This window comes from Pseudoliparis swirei, chromosome 11 (genome assembly GCF_029220125.1).
Source record: "Pseudoliparis swirei isolate HS2019 ecotype Mariana Trench chromosome 11, NWPU_hadal_v1, whole genome shotgun sequence".
Taxonomy (NCBI): Eukaryota; Metazoa; Chordata; class Actinopteri; order Perciformes; family Liparidae; genus Pseudoliparis; species Pseudoliparis swirei.
This window is the reverse complement of record NC_079398.1, coordinates 10,659,556-10,678,509: the sequence shown is the minus strand read 5'-3', so window position 1 is coordinate 10,678,509 and position 18,954 is coordinate 10,659,556. Positions and strand designations below refer to the sequence as shown.

The following is an 18,954-nucleotide window of genomic DNA, read 5'->3' as shown; positions in this document are numbered from 1 at the left end:
TCAAGGTGCCTCTGCCTTACCCTTGACCTGGACCATGTGTGAAGTAACCTCCTCCACTTCGTACAGACCAGTCCACCTAGGCTCAGTCCACTTCCTCTTGTGAACCTGACCCTGACCCAGTCACCTACTTTTACTTTGATTGGCTCTGCTGCCTCCTGCTCGATCGTCTGGGCTCGAACAACCTGGTTTGAGAGAGCTTTTGGTGAGAGAGAAATTGAGCTTTATGTATTCTGACATTTCAATTTTACAGACATCCAGAGGTGGCATATGACCTCCATCTCTGGGTGGCTCTGGCATACTTCTTCCTGTTAACAACTCACTTGGTGGCGTCTTCCCCTGGTACTGCTCTCATGGTCATCAGTACCTGAGTGGGCGCACATTTTCCTTTTAATCATTTGATTGGCTCTCTCGACCAATCCTTGAGACTGAGGGTGATATATAGACCCAAACTTGTAGGTTATGCCCAGTGCATATGAACTTTCCCCAACAGTTTGTTGTTAAAATGTGTTCCGTTGTCGGACCTGATCGTCTTGTAACTCTGTACCTTGAGTGTGTGCCTGTGTGCACTATGGTGTGATCAAACACTACAAGTTATGTGTACAGGGTGGCGGCTCTTCTTGAATCAGTCGACGTTGAACCCCATCTACTATCACCACAACTATGGAAGGAACACAAATAAGATTACATCTTTTCATTTATCAAGCATATTTATGATTTCAAAAAATTATTTTTTATGATTCTCTGGGGTCACTGATTCTAAACCTGCTGCTATCTGATCTATTAGTCTGTACTTGTCTGGCCCTCCTCTTAATAGTCTGTCCTCAACATAGATTGTTGTGTGCTTCTATCCCTCTTTTGAAATAGGATGGAATTCCTAAATCAAGTCCTTTTCAATAATAATAATCTTAATAAACAGTCAACTTCTAGAAGAAAGAGAGAAATAAAATAAAAATGCTTGCGTCTGTCAATCAATGCAGGAGAACCATGTCTTGTCTGAACTCACAGCGTCATCATTGTGCTTGGGTAAGGAATGTCATAATAAGTCGGCCTAATTATTAAAGAGCGGGTTACACATTTATTTATTGGCCCCATATCAAGGCCCATTTTCCAGTTTTAGGAAATAAAGTAATTAATGTATTCCAGGCCTCGTCCTCTCAGTACACCTGCCTATAACAACCATTCTATGATTTAAAAATATATCTAGTCTGTTCCATCCTTAAGGGATGCTGGTGATGATTAAATTAGAATCATGCAGTTTTAACTCTACCTCTATGGGAGCTATCAGAATCAGTCACACATCAGTTCACCTTCAGTCCTAAAATGTCTGAAAAATAAGTTAAGCATGTTGTCAGTGTCCCCATGATCAGTGTTCTCTCTACTATGTGTGTGGCTAAGCATGTGTCAGCATGTCTCTAATATTAACTGGACCTCCGATGTGTGCAGTTCTTTACATATCCTCAAATGTGGAGTAATGCAAGTGTTAATTTTGTTTGTGCACCCAGTCCGTAGCCTCAACCTCTGCTTTCACCATTGTTCTTCTCAGTGCCTCCACTCTGGACCAACACTGTGACGTGGGCTGCGGTGTCAACGATTGCATTCAATCTGCAACTCTGGTGTTCATTCACGACGCTGCTACTCCTTGTTCAGTGCATAGATCTCCAAGCCTCCTCAGCTGGGTCTTCTGAACCTCAATCTCGTGTTGCAGGCAGTCCCTCAGAATTCAGATCTCATCTTGTATCAAGGAGGAGGTTAAGGGCACAATGTCTTTGGTCCCCTGGTGGCGAGTAGGGATGCAGGACTTTGAACCAAAGTCTCCACTGCAGGCTGTTGTCATGCAGGTGTGATGTCATCATCATCTACTCTGTCCCACCCGGACACTTTGCTTCCTGTTCAGTGTCTCTTTAGTCTCCAGTTGAATCATTGGGTGACTAGTGGGTGTGGCACATTTCTGTTCAGTGAGTACAGTTCGCTGTCAGCTGTTGGATCTGGGCACGCCTAATTCTGTGTCTCTGGTCCGGGCCTGGTGTTGTGGATCACTATTGCCTTGTGGCTGTGGCTATGTGTTGGGTGCTTGTTATGGCGGGGTTAGACATTATGAGAGTACTGAAGTGGTTCTGACTGAGACTGCTTAACCCTGTGGTGGATAAGGACAAAAATTAGCCCAATGTCCAGCCTGACTATAATTAAAAATTATTAATGCTCGTCTAAAGCCTCCGTTGCCCCAGTAGTTACTCCTCTTACTCCTGAGCGGGCTTCTTTTATGCATATTATCTCTCTGTTATGGGGCCCCATCTATGGGCTGCTGACCCACCTGTTGCGGGACATAAGGTTTGAGGGAACTAAACTTGAAGCGGTGCAAACGTGGCTTGCTGTGGCTGTTGATAGATCAGTGCTTATGGATTTGGAGGAGGAGCTGGATACAGACTATACAGGACTTAAGGTCCATGTGGTTGTGCTGCAGTCTGCTGCACCGTGGCTTGTGCCATTTACTTCTGCTTTGGTCAGGTCATCTTTTCTCTGCTGTTTATTTTTTATCTGTTTGTCGTCTGACCTGAGCTTCTAAGTCATAGAAGTTCATGTACTTTAGTCCTACTATCCCTTTCAGTTCGGTCTGTATGGTCACAGTCACTGATGATTCTATTGATAACCTAAAACTGTTCCAGTCATGCTATATTCAAGGAAATCTTTCCTAGTTTGTCATTCTACAACTCTCTGATTCTATCTAAATAAGCTGCTCATCCTCACCATCAAATGGTGGCATCATCATTATCTTAGAACCATCAACCTTTTTCTCAGTTTTTTTTTATTATTTTTAATGTGAACTGCTAAGAGGTGCCTTGTGGCTGGGAAAAACTTCAGTTATGCTTGAAAGGGTCAAATCTTTAAGAGAGACTGAGGAACATAAATAGATGACTATATAAAATAATAAAGGGATCAATTTAAAACTGAATACCCTCCTTTGAATTAGAAGTCTCATTCTCTACTGACTGAGCTAGCCAGGCAATTTATCAGTTAATTTAAAGAAAAATTAAAACTTTGGCAAAACAATGCATTTCTTTAAAGCATCATTTCAAAAAGTAAAGATGGTACACTCTACTAATTAATAGTTATCTTCAAAGGAATTCTTCCGTCCTTCTGTTGTCCCTGACAAGTTGCTTAGTCTCTCTTCGTCATCTGTGGTTCTGGATTTAAAGTCTGCATTCACCTGTCCCTGCACTGCATTAAGTGTAACGATGCCTGAGATGGAGGCCTTTATTCCTCCATCTTCCACTTCTATTACCGGCATCTGTATGAATGGGTTGCTTGAATGATATGATGGGCGCTGTCGGGCCTGCTCTGCTGTCTATTTTAGATTAGTGTTCTTTAGGTTTGGGTATAAACTGCTGTCCTGCTGCTGAGCTTTCTCTACCCTGCCGTCTCTTATCGATTTTGTTTTACGTTCCAGTTCCTCAAAGGCCCATTGTTTGACCTGCTTCTCTTCTTCGCCTCTGTTATTCCTACTCTAGCCTTTTTACGGGTTGAAATTGTACTCAAACCCTTTTTTATCTGGTCATATCTGTCTTTGCATCTTCTACATCCTTGTCTATGCTTTTCCTCATGCTTTCTCTTTCTTCCCTCGTTGGGGAGAGAATTGTTTGGTCTTAACCATCCCTTTGTATCCAACTTCCTTCTACTCTTTTGAATACGTTGCTTACTTCTGCCCACTTCAGGCCTGCTCTGTCCTTCACTCGTTCTTTCAACCAATCTACTGTCATCTCTCCTTTGGGTGGGCTCGTCATTATGTGTTGTTGTGTTCTTTTATATTTTATCTGAACTGCAAATGTCCGTTTCTGTTAATATTATATAAAAAAATACGTATTTATTAAAACTATGTTTCAGACAGAAAGCTGATGGTCACACACTCTATCAGTTTATGGGGAAAAAACAAAACATTTGCACATCGCATAAACAGGTGTCAGTTTCTTAACAGCTCATGAGAAATCGATTACTCGTACATCCAACGGACGACTGTAATAATAACCACTATTTTCCAAAAACAGTAAACCCAAAACTATCCTTTGAAACCGACTAAAATAAAAATAAACCTCAGTTTTTAAGCGGTGATGAGAAATCAATTATAAATCGCCTAACGGCATTACTGTAATAATAACCACTGTCTTTTCCCAAGAAAAAACAGTAAACCCAACACTATTCTCTAAAACTGTCAATCAAAACAGATAAACAAATAAAAACTCAGTACTAAAACAGTGATGGGAAATCAATTACTAAACGCGGGACGGCATTACTGTAATAATAACCACTATTGTTTCTTAAAATCAATAGTAAACCCAACACTATATCTTATCTTCAAAGGGATTCTTTGTCACTGTCCTCTCTCAACTTCTCTCGCTCAGAGCCTACAGGAGCGGCGCGCGCAGCTAAGTGGAAAGGGAGGGGCGGCTCTGTCTGTGACGGCGCGTGCACTCCGCGCGGTGATCCGCTGCAGCCTCTTACAGCTGTTCTCTCCCTTCTGTGTTTACGTTTCTGCTCTTGCCTTATTGCAGTGTTTAAGCTGAGTTTCCTCGTTGTTTCATGATAACCTCCTCAATCTCAAACTCGTAACTGCTCTTACATAGTACACAATCGCCATATGGGTGTTCTTTACTCGACGGCGTGCCTTTCAAAACAATAAATCCTTATTTGTCACTCGTGAAATTCAACAGACTAGAGCTTGCGTTGACACGTAAGGTTTCGACTCTGTTCTGTTGATTCCACTTCTGACAACACTTATTCACCACGGTATTCAACATTCATTCACAGTTTATGCATTACATGTGTTCTGATGCGGGCCCCTGACCCGACTTGGCCCCTTGACCGGCTCTCTGTAGAGAGTCTTTCTACGCGGGCCCCTGACCCGTCTTGACCCCAGACCGGCTTCCTATGAAGTCTTTCTACGTGCGGCCCCTGACCCGTCTTTCGCCCCAGACCGGCTATGACCCGTCTTGACTGACCCGTCTTGACTGGACCGACCTATGAAGTCTTTCTAAATGCGGGCCCCTGACCCGTCTTCGGCCCCAGACCGGCTTCCTATGAAGTCTTTCTATGCCTCCCTGAGGTCTTTATGTCAAACTGTATCGTGATTTCCGGTTTGCGCTTTATTTTAATTTTAAATCAAGTCAAAACATTTTGCAGTTTCAATACTCACTTCAATACTCCTGATCAAATTTAGAGTATTCAATCTGACTGATTTAAATGAATAGGTTCAGTCCTACCTTATTTTGTACACGGTGTTTTGATCAGGGTTCTTGGAGTGGGCCTTGAGCATGGTCCGTCCGGGGTCTCTCGTGCTGTCCTCCTCAGGTCTCTGGACGGATTTACAACCATTCTCTTGCTACCATTTGTTGGTTTTGGACAGCATCACACCACCTGGACAGGACTCACTGGAAGAATGAGCGAACTTCTACGTTACATCTATTAGCGTTTAATTCAGAAATCAGGATACAGGGGGACATTCATTTGTGGACCCTTCTCCAGGGCTCTGCCCGATGGCCTCGGCTTTGGAGAAAAGACCACGACTTAGAGTCTGCGGCCATTTTAAATAGCGAAAGGCACAGTTCTGATCCGTCAGGAGATAAAAGAGTGTCTTCTCATTGGTTCTTGTTGCCAGCTCCGCCTCTGCGTCCCTTCATTGGATGTTGTGGCCAGCTCATGAATATATGTAAACTAGAAGGGGTGAAGAAGAGGACAGATGTGTTGATATAATAGCCCCTGTCTGGTAAGAAGACTTCCTTCGGGCCTTATCTCTTCAGGGATGGGGCCTGGATTCTCTCGAAGGTCGTTACTTTTACCGGGGCTTCTTCCCATGTGTGAGTGTGTGCGTGTGAGGGGGATAGGTGAAGGGGGGTCAGTGTGGAGAGACAGTGAGCTTATCTTGTCTAAAAAGGAGAATAAATGGCCGCATCTGGACCCTCAGTTGTCTAAGAGAGTATAGAGAGCTCTTTGTATGTGATCACCTCCGGAATCACCAAGTGTCACTGTTATCTTTCTTTAGATCAGTCAGGCACCAGAGTGCTCCGCTGGAGATTTTAACTTCCATTCAGTGTTTTCCATTTTACACATAATCTATATGCAAACAATACTAAGCTATGCTAAACTATAATATATATTCTTTAACAAGAGTGTACCAAATTAGGAACTCAAATGAAGATAAGATTTACCACCTGAACAGGGACTTGAATCCTGGACCCTCAGATTAAAAGTCTGATGCTCTACCGAATGAGCTATCCAGGCTTCAAAATGATGTGTTTTTCAGGAAAAGATCTGTTTGCGAAGAAACCTTAATCTGTTGGTAAATTACCTTCAATATATTGACTGTAGGAAGGTTGATGCCAAGTTGCATGTAGTTTGGCAAACCAATAGGTTATTGAGTAGTCCAAATGAGCTGAGAACTAACCAAATAAAGGACTCAGTCATGGCCACAAGCTGACCTCCTTGATGAGAAAGTGTACCAAATGATGAACTCAAATGAAGATAAGATTTACCGCCTGAACAGGGACTTGAACCCTGGACCCTCAGATTAAAAGTCTGATGCTCTACCGACTGAGCTATCCAGGCTTCAAAAGGATGTGTTTTTCAAGGAAAAGATCTGTTTGCGATGAAACCTTAATCTGTTGGTAAATTACCATCAATATATGGACTGTAGAAAGGTTGATGCCAAGTTGCATGTAGTTTGGAAAATCTACAGTTAATTGAGAAGTCCAAGTGAGCTGAGAACTAACCAAATGATGGACTCAGTCTTGGCTACAAGCTGACCTCTTTGATGAGAGAGTGTACCAAATTGGGAACTCAAATGAAGATAAGATTTACCACCTGAACAGGGACTTGAACCCTGGACCCTCAGATTAAAAGTCTGATGCTCTACCGACTGAGCTTTCCAGGCTTCAAAATGATGTGTTTTTCAAGGAAAAGATCTGTTTGCGATGAAACCTTAATCTGTTGGTAAATTACCTTCAATATATGGACTGTAGGAAAGTTGATGCCAAGTTGCATGTAGTTTGGCAAACCAATAGGTTATTGAGTAGTCCAAATGAGCTGAGAACTAACCAAATGATGGACTCAGTCTTGGCTACAAGCAGACCTCCTTGATGAGAGAGTGTACCAAATTAGGAACTCAAATGAAGATAAGATTTACCACCTGAACAGGGACTTCAACCCTGGACCCTCAGATTAAAAGTCTGATGCTCTACCGACTGAGCTATCCAGGCTTCAAAAGGATATGTTTTTCAGGAAAAGATCTGTTTGCGAAGAAACCTTAATCTGTTGGTAAATTACCTTCAATATATGGACTGTAGGAAGGTTGAGGCCTAGTTGCATGAAGTTTGGTAAATCTACAGTTAATTGAGAAGTTCAAGTGAGCTGAGAACTAACCAAATGATGGACTCAGTCTTGGCTACAAGCTGACCTCCTTGATGAGAGAGTGTACCAAATTAGGAACTCAAATGAAGATAAGATTTACCACCTGAACAGGGACTTGAACCCTGGACCCTCAGATTAAAAGTCTGATGCTCTACCGACTGAGCTATCCAGGCTTCAAAATGATGTGTTTTTCAGGAAAAGATCTGTTTGTGATGAAAGCTTAATCTGTTGGTAAATTACCTTCAATATATTGACTGTAGGAAGGTTGATGCCAAGTTGCATGTAGTTTGGCAAACCAACAGGTTATTGAGAAGTCCAAGTGAGCTGAGAACTAACCAAATGATGGACTCAGTCTTGGCTACAAGCTGGCCTCCTTGATGAGAGAGTGTCCCAAACTACGAACTCAAATGAAGATAAGATTTACCGCCTGAACAGGGACTTGAACCCTGGACCCTCAGATTAAAAGTCTGATGCTCTACCGACTGAGCTATCCAGGCATCGATATGAAGTGTTTTTCAGGAAAAGATCTGTTTGCGATGAAACCTTAATCTGTTGGTAAATTACCATCAATATATGGACTGTAGAAAGGTTGATGCCAAGTTGCATGTAGTTTGGTAAATCTACAGTTAATTGAGAAGTCCAAGTGAGCTGAGAACTAACCAAATGATGGACTCAGTCTTGGCTACAAGCAGACCTCCTTGATGAGAGAGTGTACCAAATTAGGAACTCAAATGAAGATAAGATTTACCACCTGAACAGGGACTTGAACCCTGGACCCTCAGATTAAAAGTCTGATGCTCTACCGACTGAGCTATCCAGGCATCGATATGAGGTGTTTTTCAGGAAAAGATCTGTTTGCGATGAAACCTTAATCTGTTGGTAAATTACCATCAATATATGGACTGTAGGAAGGTTGATGCCAAGTTGCATGTAGTTTGGCAAACCAACAGGTTATTGAGAAGTCCAAGTGAGCTGAGAACTAACCAAATGATGGACTCAATCTTGGCTACAAGCTGGCCTCCTTGATGAGAGAGTGTCCCAAACTACGAACTCAAATGAAGATAAGATTTACCGCCTGAACAGGGACTTGAACCCTGGACCCTCAGATTAAAAGTCTGATGCTCTACCGACTGAGCTATCCAGGCTTCAAAAGGATGTGTTTTTCAGGAAAAGATCTGTTTGCGAAGAAACCTTAACCTGTTGGTAAATTACCTTCAATATATGGACTGTAGGAAGGTTGAGGCCTAGTTGCATGTAGTTTGGCAAACCAATAGGTTATTGAGTAGTCCAAATGAGCTGAGAACTAACCAAATAAAGGACTCAGTCATGGCCTAAAGCTGATCTCCTTGATGAGAAAGTGAACCAAATGATGAACTCAAATGAAGATAAGATTTACCGCCTGAACAGGGACTTGAACCCTGGACCCAAAGATTAAAAGTCTGATGCTCTACCGACTGAGCTATCCAGGATTCAAAAGGATGTGTTTTTCAAGGAAAAGATCTGTTTGCGATGAAACCTTAATCTGTTGTTAAATTACCTTCAATATATGGACTGTAGGAAAGTTGATGCCAAGTTGCATGTAGTTTGGCAAACCAATAGGTTATTGAGTAGTCCAAATGAGCTGAGAACTAACCAAATAAAGGACTCAGTCATGGCCACAAGCTGACCTCCTTGATGAGAAAGTGTACCAAATTAGGAACTCAAATGAAGATAAGATTTAACACCTGAACAGGGACTTGAACCCTGGACCCTCAGATTAAAAGTCTGATGCTCTACCGACTGAGCTATCCAGGCTTCAAAAGGACATGTTTTTCAGGAAAAGATCTGTTTGCGATGAAACCTTAATCTGTTGGTAAATTACCTTCAATATGGACTGTAGGAAGGTTGATGCCAAGTTGCATGTAGTTTGGCAAACCAATAGGTTATTGAGTAGTCCAAATGAGCTGAGAACTAACCAAATAAAGGACTCAGTCATGGCCACAAGCTGACCTCTATGATGAGGTATTTAGTGCCAAATATTAGTGAGCTTAAATGAAGATAAGATTTAACACCTGAACAGGACTTGACCCACCGGACCCTCAGATTAAAAGGTACGTGCTTCTACCGACTGAGAGCTATCCAGGCTTCAAAGGCGTGTTTTCAGGAAAGGTCTGTTTGCGATGGAGCAATCATTGGTGAAATTGCAGCCAATATATGGACTGTGGAAGGTTGATGCCAAGTTGCATGTGTCAATAGGTTGATAGTGGTAAAATGAGCTGAGAACTAACCAAATAAGGACTCAGTCAATACAAAGCGAAAACCTCTATGATGAGAAAAGTGTACCAAATTACGAACTCAAATGAAGATAAGATTTACCGCCTGAACAGGGACTTGAACCCTGGACCCTCAGATTAAAAGTCTGATGCTCTACCGACTGAGCTATCCAGGTTTCCATATGAGGTGTTTTTCAGGAAAAGATCTGTTTGCGATGAAACCTTAATCTGTTGGTAAATTACCATTAATATGGACTGTAGGAAGGTTGATGCCAAGTTGCATGTAGTTTGGTAAATCACAGGTTATTGAGAAGTCCAAGTGAGCTGAGAACTAACCAAATGATGGACTCAGTCTTGGCTACAAGCAGACCTCCTTGATGAGAGAGTGTACCAAATTAGGAACTCAAATGAAGATAAGATTTACCACCTGAACAGGGACTTGAACCCTGGACCCTCAGATTAAAAGTCTGATGCTCTACCGACTGAGCTATCCAGGTTTCAAAATGATGTGTTTTTCAGGAAAAGATCTGTTTGCGAAGAAACCTTAATCTGTTGGTAAATTACCTTCAATATATGGACTGTAGGAAGGTTGATGCCAAGTTGCATGTAGTTTGGTAAATCAACAGGTTATTGAGTAGTCCAAATGAGCTTAGAATCTACCAAATGAAGGTCTCTGTCATGGCTACAAGTTGACCTCCTTGATGAGAAAGTGTACCAAATTAGGGAACTCAAATGAAGATAAGATTTAACACCTGAACAGGACTTGAACCCTGGACCCTCAGATTAAAGTCTGATGCTCTACAGACTGAGCTATCCAGGCATCGATATAGTGTTTTCAGGAAAAGATCTGTTTTGCGATGAAACCTTAATCTGTTGGTAAATTACCTTCAATATATGGACTGTAGGAAGGTTGATGCCAAGTTGCATGTAGTTTGGCAAGCCAATAGGTTATTGAGAAGTCAAAGTGAGCTGAGAACTAACCAAATAAAGGACTCAGTCACGGCCACAAGCTGACCACCTTGATGAGAAAGCGTACCAAATTAGGAACTCAAATGAAGATAAGATTTAACACCTGAACAGGGACTTGAACCCTGGACCCTCAGATTAAAGTCTGATGCTCTACCGACTGAGCTATCCAGGCTTCAAAATGATGTGTTTTCAGGAAAAGATCTGTTTGCGATGAAACCTTAATCTGTTGGTAAATTACCTTCAATATATGGACTGTAGGAAGGTTGATGCCAAGTTGCATGTAGTTTGGCAAACCAATAGGTTATTGAGTAGTCCAAATGAGCTGAGAACTAACCAAATAAAGGACTCAGTCATGGCCACAAGCTGACCTCCTTGATGAGAAAGTGTACCAAATTAGGAACTCAAATGAAGATAAGATTTAACACCTGAACAGGGACTTGAACCCTGGACCCTCAGATTAATAGTCTGATGGTCTACCGACTGAGCTATCAGGCTTCCATATATGAGGTGTTTTTCAGGAAAAGATCTGTTTGCGATGAAACCTTAATCTGTTGGTAAATTACCATCAATATATGGACTTTAGGAAGGTTGATGCCAAATTGCATGTAGTTTGGCAAACCAACAGGTTATTGAGAAGTCCAAGTGAGCTGAGAACTAACCAAATGATGGACTCAGTCTTGGCTACAAGCTGGCCTCCTTGATGAGAGAGTGTCCCAAACTACGAACTCAAATGAAGATAAGATTTACCGCCTGAACAGGGACTTGAACCCTGGACCCTCAGATTAAAAGTCTGATGCTCTACCGACTGAGCTATCCAGGCTTCAAAATGATGTGTTTTATAGGAAAAGATCTGTTTGCGAAGAAACCTTAATCTGTTGGTAAATTACCTTCAATATATGGACTGTAGGAAGGTTGATGCCAAGTTGCATGTAGTTTGGCAAACCAATAGGTTATTGAGTAGTCCAAATGAGCTGAGAACTAACCAAATAAAGGACTCAGTCTTGGCCACAAGCTGACCTCCTTGATGAGAAAGTGTACCAAATTAGGAACTCAAATGAAGATAAGATTTACCACCTGAACAGGGACTTGAACCCTGGACCCTCAGATTTAAAGTCTGATGCTCTACCGACTGAGCTATCCAGGCTTCAAATGATGTGTTTTCAGGAAAGATCTGTTTGCGATGAAACCTTAATCTGTTGGTAAATTACCATCAATATATGGACTGTAGGAAGGTTGATGCCAAGTTGCATGTCGTTTGGCAAACCACTAGGTTATTGAGAAGTCCAAATGAGCTGAGAACTAACCAAATAAAGGACTCAGTCATGGCCACAAGCTGACCTCCTTGATGAGAAAGTGTACCAAATTAGGAACTCAAATGAAGATAAGATTTACCACCTGAACAGGGACTTGAACCCTGGACCCTCAGATTAAAAGTCTGATGCTCTACCGACTGAGCTATCCAGGCATCGATATGAAGTGTTTTTCAGGAAAAGATCTGTTTGCGATGAAACCTTAATCTGTTGGTAAATTACCATCAATATATGGACTGTAGGAAGGTTGATGCCAAGTTGCATGTAGTTTGGCAAACCAACAGGTTATTGAGAAGTCCAAGTGAGCTGAGAACTAACCAAATGATGGACTCAGTCTTGGCTACAAGCAGACCTCCTTGATGAGAGAGTGTACCAAATTAGGAACTCAAATGAAGATAAGATTTACCACCTGAACAGGGACTTGAACCCTGGACCCTCAGATTAAAAGTCTGATGCTCTACCGACTGAGCTATCCAGGCTTCAAAATGATGTGTTTTTCAGGAAAAGATCTGTTTGCGATGAAACCTTAATCTGTTGATAAATTACCTTCAATATATGGACTGTAGGAAGGTTGAGGCCAAGTTGCATGAAGTTTGTGAAACCTACAGGTAATTGAGAAGTTCAAGTGAGCTGAGAACTAACCAAATAATGGACTCAGTCTTGGCCACAAGCTGACCTCCTTGATGAGAGAGTGTACCAAATTAGAACTCAAATGAAGATAAGATTTACCACCTGAACAGGGACTTGAACCCTGGACCCTCAGATTAAAAGTCTGATGCTCTACCGACTGAGCTATCCAGGCTTCAAAATGATGTGTTTTCAGGAAAAGATCTGTTTTGCGATGAAACCTTAATCTGTTGGTAAATTACCTTCAATATATGGACTGTAGGAAGGTTGATGCCAAGTTGCATGTAGTTTGGCAAACCAATAGGTTATTGAGTAGTCCAAATGAGCTGAGAACTAACCAAATAAAGGACTCAGTCATGGCCACAAGCTGACCTCCTTGATGAGAAAGTGTACCAAATTAGGAACTCAAATGAAGATAAGATTTAACACCTGAACAGGGACTTGAACCCTGGACCCTCAGATTAAAAGTCTGATGCTCTACCGACTGAGCTATCCAGGCTTCAAAAGGACATGTTTTTCAGGAAAAGATCTGTTTGCGATGAAACCTTAATCTGTTGGTAAATTACCTTCAATATATGGACTGTAGGAAGGTTGAGGCCTAGTTGCATGAAGTTTGGTAAATCTACAGTTAATTGAGAAGTTCAAGTGAGCTGAGAACTAACCAAATGATGGACTCAGTCTTGGCTACAAGCTGACCTCCTTGATGAGAGTGTACCAAATTAGGAACTCAAATGAAGATAAGATTTTACCACCTGAACAGGGACTTGAACCCTGGGCCCTCAGATTAAAGTCTGATGCTCTACCGACTGAGCTATCCAGGCTTCAAGGAGGTGTTTTCAGGAAAGATCTGTTTGCGATGAAACCTTAATCTGTTGGTAAATTACCTTCAATATATGGACTGTAGGAAGGTTGATGCCAAGTTGCATGTAGTTTGGCAAACCAATAGGTTATTGAGTAGTCCAAATGAGCTGAGAACTAACCAAATAAAGGACTCAGTCATGGCCACAAGATGACCTCCTTGATGAGAAAGCGTACCAAATTAGGAACTCAAATGAAGATAAGATTTAACACCTGAACAGGGACTTGAACCCTGGACCCTCAGATTAAAAGTCTGATGCTCTACCGACTGAGCTATCCAGGCTTCAAAAGGACATGTTTTTCAGGAAAAGATCTGTTTGCGATGAAACCTTAATCTGTTGGTAAATTACCTTCAATATATGGACTGTAGGAAGGTTGAGGCCTAGTTGCATGAAGTTTGGTAAATCTACAGTTAATTGAGAAGTTCAAGTGAGCTGAGAACTAACCAAATGATGGACTCAGTCTTGGCTACAAGCTGACCTCCTTGATGAGAGAGTGTACCAAATTAGGAACTCAAATGAAGATAAGATTTACCATCTGAACAGGGACTTGAACCCTGGACCCTCAGATTAAAAGTCTGATGCTCTACCGACTGAGCTATCCAGGCTTCAAAATGATGTGTTTTTCAGGAAAAGATCTGTTTGCGATGAAACCTTAATCTGTTGGTAAATTACTTTTAATATATGGACTGTAGGAAGGTTGATGCCAAGTTGCATGTAGTTTGGCAAACCAATAGGTCATTGAGTAGTCCAAATGAGCTGAGAACTAACCAAATAAAGGACTCAGTCATGGCCACAAGATGACCTCCTTGATGAGAAAGCGTACCAAATTAGGAACTCAAATGAAGATAAGATTTAACACCTGAACAGGGACTTGAACCCTAGACCCTCAGATTAAAAGTCTGATGCTCTACCGACTGAGCTATCCAGGCTTCAAAAGGACATGTTTTTCAGGAAAAGATCTGTTTGCGATGAAACCTTAATCTGTTGGTAAATTACCTTCAATATATGGACTGTAGGAAGGTTGAGGCCTAGTTGCATGAAGTTTGGTAAATCTACAGTTAATTGAGAAGTTCAAGTGAGCTGAGAACTAACCAAATGATGGACTCAGTCTTGGCTACAAGCTGACCTCCTTGATGAGAGAGTGTACCAAATTAGGAACTCAAATGAAGATAAGATTTACCACCTGAACAGGGACTTGAACCCTGGACCCTCAGATTAAAAGTCTGATGCTCTACCGACTGAGCTATCCAGGCTTCAAAATGATGTGTTTTACAGGAAAAGATCTGTTTGCGAAGAAACCTTAATCTGTTGGTAAATTACCTTCAATATATGGACTGTAGGAAGGTTGATGCCAAGTTGCATGTAGTTTGGCAAACCAACAGGTTATTGAGAAGTCCAAATGAGCTGAGAACTAACCAAATGATGGACTCAGTCTTGGCTACAAGCTGACCTCCTTGATGAAAGTGTCCCAAATTACGAACTCAAATGAAGATAAGATTTAACACCTGAACAGGGACTTGAACCCTGGTTCCTCAGATTAAAAGGCTGATGCTCTACCGTCTGAGCTATCCAGGCTTCAATAGGATGTGTTTTTCAGGAAAAGATCTGTTTTGCGCGATGAAACCTTAATCTGTTGGTAATTTACCATCAATATATGGACTGTAGGAAGGTTGACGCCTAGTTGCATGAAGTTTGGTAAATCTACAGTTTATTGAGAAGTCCAAGTGAGCTGAGAACTAACCAAATGATGGACTCAGTCTTGGCTACAAGCAGACCTCCTTGATGAGAGAGTGTACCAAATTAGGAACTCAAATGAAGATAAGATTTACCAGCTCAACAGGACTTGAACCTGGACCCTCAGATTAAAGTCTGATGCTCTACCGACTGAGCTATCCAGGCTTCAATATGATGTGTTTTCAGGAAAAGATCTGTTGCGATGAAACCTTAATCTGTTGGTAAATTACCATCAATATATGGACTGTAGGAAGGTTGATGCCAAGTTGCATGTAGTTTTGGCAAACCAACAGGTCCAAGTGAGCTGAGAACTAACCAAATGATGGACTCAATCTTGGCTACAAGCTGGCCTCCTTGATGAGAGAGTGTCCCAAACTACGAACTCAAATGAAGATAAGATTTACTGCCTGAACAGGGACTTGAACCCTGGACCCTCAGATTAAAAGTCTGATGCTCTACCGACTGAGCTATCCAGACTTCGATATGAGGTGTTTTTCAGGAAAAGATCTGTTTGCGATGAAACCTTAATCTGTTGGTAAATTACCATCAATATATGGACTGTAGAAAGGTTGATGCCAAGTTGCATGTAGTTTGGTAAATCTACAGTTAATTGAGAAGTCCAAGTGAGCTGAGAACTAACCAAATGATGGACTCAGTCTTGGCTACAAGCTGACCTCCTTGATGAGAGTGTACCAAACTACGAACTCAAATGAAGATAAGATTTACCGCCTGAACAGGGACTTGAACCCTGGACCCTCAGATTAAAAGTCTGATGCTCTACCGACTGAGCTATCCAGGCTTCAAAATGATGTGTTTTTCAGGAAAAGATCTGTTTGCGATGAGACCTCAATCTGTTGGTAAATTACCATCAATATATGGACTGTAGGAAGGTTGATGCCAAGTTGCATGGAGTTTGGCAAACCAACAGGTTATTGAGAAGTCCAAGTGAGCTGAGAACTAACCAAATGATGGACTCAGTCTTGGCTACAAGCTGGCCTCCTTGATGAGAGAGTGTCCCAAACTAAGAACTCAAATGAAGATAAGATTTACCGCCTGAACAGGGACTTGAACCCTGGACCCTCAGATTAAAAGTCTGATACTCTACCGACTGAGCTATCCAGGCTTCAAAAGGATGTGTTTTTCAGGAAAAGATCTGTTTGCGATGAAACCTTAATCTGTTGGTAAATTACCTTCAATATATGGACTGTAGGAAAGTTGATGCCAAGTTGCATGTAGTTTGGCAAACCAATAGGTTATTGAGTAGTCCAAATGAGCTGAGAACTAACCAAATGATGGACTCAGTCTTGGCTACAAGCTGACCTCCTTGATGAGAGAGTGTACCAAATTAGGAACTCAAATGAAGATAAGATTTAACACCTGAACAGGGACTTGAACCCTGGACCCTCAGATTAAAAGTCTGATGCTCTACCGACTGAGCTATCCAGGCTTCAAAATGATGTGTTTTTCAGGAAAAGATCTGTTTGCGATGAAACCTTAATCTGTTGGTAAATTACCATCAATATATGGACTGTAGGAAGGTTGATGCCAAATTGCATGTAGTTTGGCAAACCAACAGGTTATTGAGAAGTCCAAGTGAGCTGAGAACTAACCAAATGATGGACTCAGTCTTGGCTACAAGCTGGCCTCCTTGATGAGAGAGTGTCCCAAACTACGAACTCAAATGAAGATAAGATTTACCGCCTGAACAGGGACTTGAACCCTGGACCCTCAGATTAAAAGTCTGATGCTCTACCGACTGAGCTATCCAGGCTTCGATATGAGGTGTTTTTCAGGAAAAGATCTGTTTGTGATGAAACCTTAATCTGTTGGTAAATTACCATCAATATATGGACTGTAGGAAGGTTGATGCCAAGTTGCATGTAGTTTGGCAAACCAACAGGTTATTGAGAAGTCCAAGTGAGCTGAGAACTAACCAAATGATGGACTCAGTCTTGGCTACAAGCTGGCCTCCTTGATGAGAGAGTGTCCCAAACTACGAACTCAAATGAAGATAAGATTTACCGCCTGAACAGGGACTTGAACCCTGGACCCTCAGATTAAAAGTCTGATGCTCTACCGACTGAGCTATCCAGACTTCAAAGCTATGTGTTTTTCAGGAAAAGATCTGTTTGCGATGAAACCTTAATCTGTTGGTAAATTACCTTCAATATATGGACTGTAGGAAGGTTGACGCCTAGTTGCATGAAGTTTGGTAAATCTACAGTTAATTGAGAAGTCCAAGTGAGCTGAGAACTAACCAAATGATGGACTCAGTCTTGGCTACAAGCTGGCCTCCTTGATGAGAGAGTGTCACAAACTACAAACTCAAATGAAGATAAGATTTAGCGCCTGAACAGGGACTTGAACCCTGGACCCTCAGATTAAAAGTCTGATGCTCTACCGACTGAGCTATCCAGGCTTCGATATGAGGTGTTTTTCAGGAAAAGATCTGTTTGCGATGAGACCTCAATCTGTTGGTAAATTACCATCAATATATGGACTGTAGGAAGGTTGATGCCAAGTTGCATGGTTTGCTAAACCAACAGGTTATTGAGAAGTCCAAGTGAGCTGAGAACTAACCAAATGATGGACTCAGTCTTGGCTACAAGCTGGCCTCCTTGATGAGAGAGTGTCCCAAACTATGAACTCAAATGAAGATAAGATTTACCGCATGAACAGGGACTTGAACCCTGGACCCTCAGATTAAAAGTCTGATGCTCTGCGACTGAGCTATCCAGGCTTCGAAGGATGTGTTTTTAGGAAAAGATCTGTTTGCGATGAAACCTTAATCTGTTGCCCCAGTAAATTACCTTCAATATATGGACTGTAGGAAAGTTGAGGCCAAGTTGCATGTAGTTTGGCAAACCAATAGGTTATTGAGTAGTCCAAATGAGCTGAGAACTAACCAAATAAAGGACTCAGTCATGGCTACACTGACCTCCTTGATGAGAAAGTATACCAAATTGAGAACTCAAATGAAGATAAGATTTAACACCTGAACAGGGACTTGAACCCTGGACCCTCAGATTAATAGTCTGATGGTCTACCGACTGAGCTATCCAGGCTTCCATATGAGGTGTTTTTCAGGAAAAGATCTGTTTGCGATGAAACCTTAATCTGTTGGTAAATTACCATCAATATATCGATTTTAGGAAGGTTGATGCCAGGTGCATGTAGTTTGGCAAACCAACAGGTTATTGAGGAATCCCAGTGATAACCAAATGATGGACTCGGTCTTGTTAGCCTCCTTGATGATGTCCCAAACACGAACTCGATGGGAATACAGATTTACCGCCTGAACAGGGGACTTGGTGCTGGACCCTCCCAGATCAAGATGATATATTGATCTCAGGCTACAAAGGATACGTTTTTAGGAAAGATCTGTTTAGATCGACATAATCTGTTGTTAAATTGCTAATATATGGACTGCTTCAGGAAGGGTTGACGCCTAGTTGCATGATTTGGTAAATCTGTGTTAGAAGTCCAAGTGAGCTGAGGAACTAACCAGTGATGGACTCAGTCTTGGCTGATACAAGCTGGCCTCCTTGATGAGAGAGTGTCCCAACTACGAACTCAAATGAAGATAAGATTTACGCCTGAACAGGGACTTGAACCCTGGACCCTCAGATTAAAGTCTGATGCTCTACTGAGCTCAGCTATCAGGTAGAGCTTCAATATGGAGGTGTTTTTGGAAAGATCTGTTTGCGATCCAAACCTTAATCTGTTGGTAAATTACCATCAATATGGGACTGTAGGAAGGTTACTTAGTTGCATGAAGTTTGGTAAATCTACAGTTGTTAGAAGTCC

At 41.8% G+C, this 18,954-nt stretch overlaps 10 non-coding genes across 10 annotated transcripts; all 10 read right to left on the bottom strand.

The window, feature by feature from the left end:
- Nucleotides 1-6,521: 6,521 nt before the first annotated feature.
- trnak-uuu (transfer RNA lysine (anticodon UUU)) lies at nucleotides 6,522-6,594 on the bottom strand. Its single transcript has one exon. It is a non-coding gene; the product is annotated as a tRNA-Lys (tRNA).
- Nucleotides 6,595-7,819: 1,225 nt separating this feature from the next.
- On the bottom strand, nucleotides 7,820-7,892 carry trnak-uuu (transfer RNA lysine (anticodon UUU)). The gene has a single exon. It is a non-coding gene; the product is annotated as a tRNA-Lys (tRNA).
- A 575-nt stretch (nucleotides 7,893-8,467) lies between these two features.
- trnak-uuu (transfer RNA lysine (anticodon UUU)) lies at nucleotides 8,468-8,540 on the bottom strand. Its single transcript has one exon. It is a non-coding gene; the product is annotated as a tRNA-Lys (tRNA).
- Nucleotides 8,541-11,037: 2,497 nt separating this feature from the next.
- Nucleotides 11,038-11,111, bottom strand: trnan-auu (transfer RNA asparagine (anticodon AUU)). Its single transcript has one exon. It is a non-coding gene; the product is annotated as a tRNA-Asn (tRNA).
- Nucleotides 11,112-11,363: 252 nt separating this feature from the next.
- On the bottom strand, nucleotides 11,364-11,436 carry trnak-uuu (transfer RNA lysine (anticodon UUU)). The gene has a single exon. It is a non-coding gene; the product is annotated as a tRNA-Lys (tRNA).
- Nucleotides 11,437-15,873: 4,437 nt separating this feature from the next.
- Nucleotides 15,874-15,946, bottom strand: trnak-uuu (transfer RNA lysine (anticodon UUU)). Its single transcript has one exon. It is a non-coding gene; the product is annotated as a tRNA-Lys (tRNA).
- A 251-nt stretch (nucleotides 15,947-16,197) lies between these two features.
- trnak-uuu (transfer RNA lysine (anticodon UUU)) lies at nucleotides 16,198-16,270 on the bottom strand. The gene has a single exon. It is a non-coding gene; the product is annotated as a tRNA-Lys (tRNA).
- Nucleotides 16,271-16,845: 575 nt separating this feature from the next.
- trnak-uuu (transfer RNA lysine (anticodon UUU)) lies at nucleotides 16,846-16,918 on the bottom strand. The gene has a single exon. It is a non-coding gene; the product is annotated as a tRNA-Lys (tRNA).
- Nucleotides 16,919-17,493: 575 nt separating this feature from the next.
- trnak-uuu (transfer RNA lysine (anticodon UUU)) lies at nucleotides 17,494-17,566 on the bottom strand. The gene has a single exon. It is a non-coding gene; the product is annotated as a tRNA-Lys (tRNA).
- A 573-nt stretch (nucleotides 17,567-18,139) lies between these two features.
- Nucleotides 18,140-18,212, bottom strand: trnan-auu (transfer RNA asparagine (anticodon AUU)). The gene has a single exon. It is a non-coding gene; the product is annotated as a tRNA-Asn (tRNA).
- Between the last annotated feature and the right edge of the window lie 742 nt (nucleotides 18,213-18,954).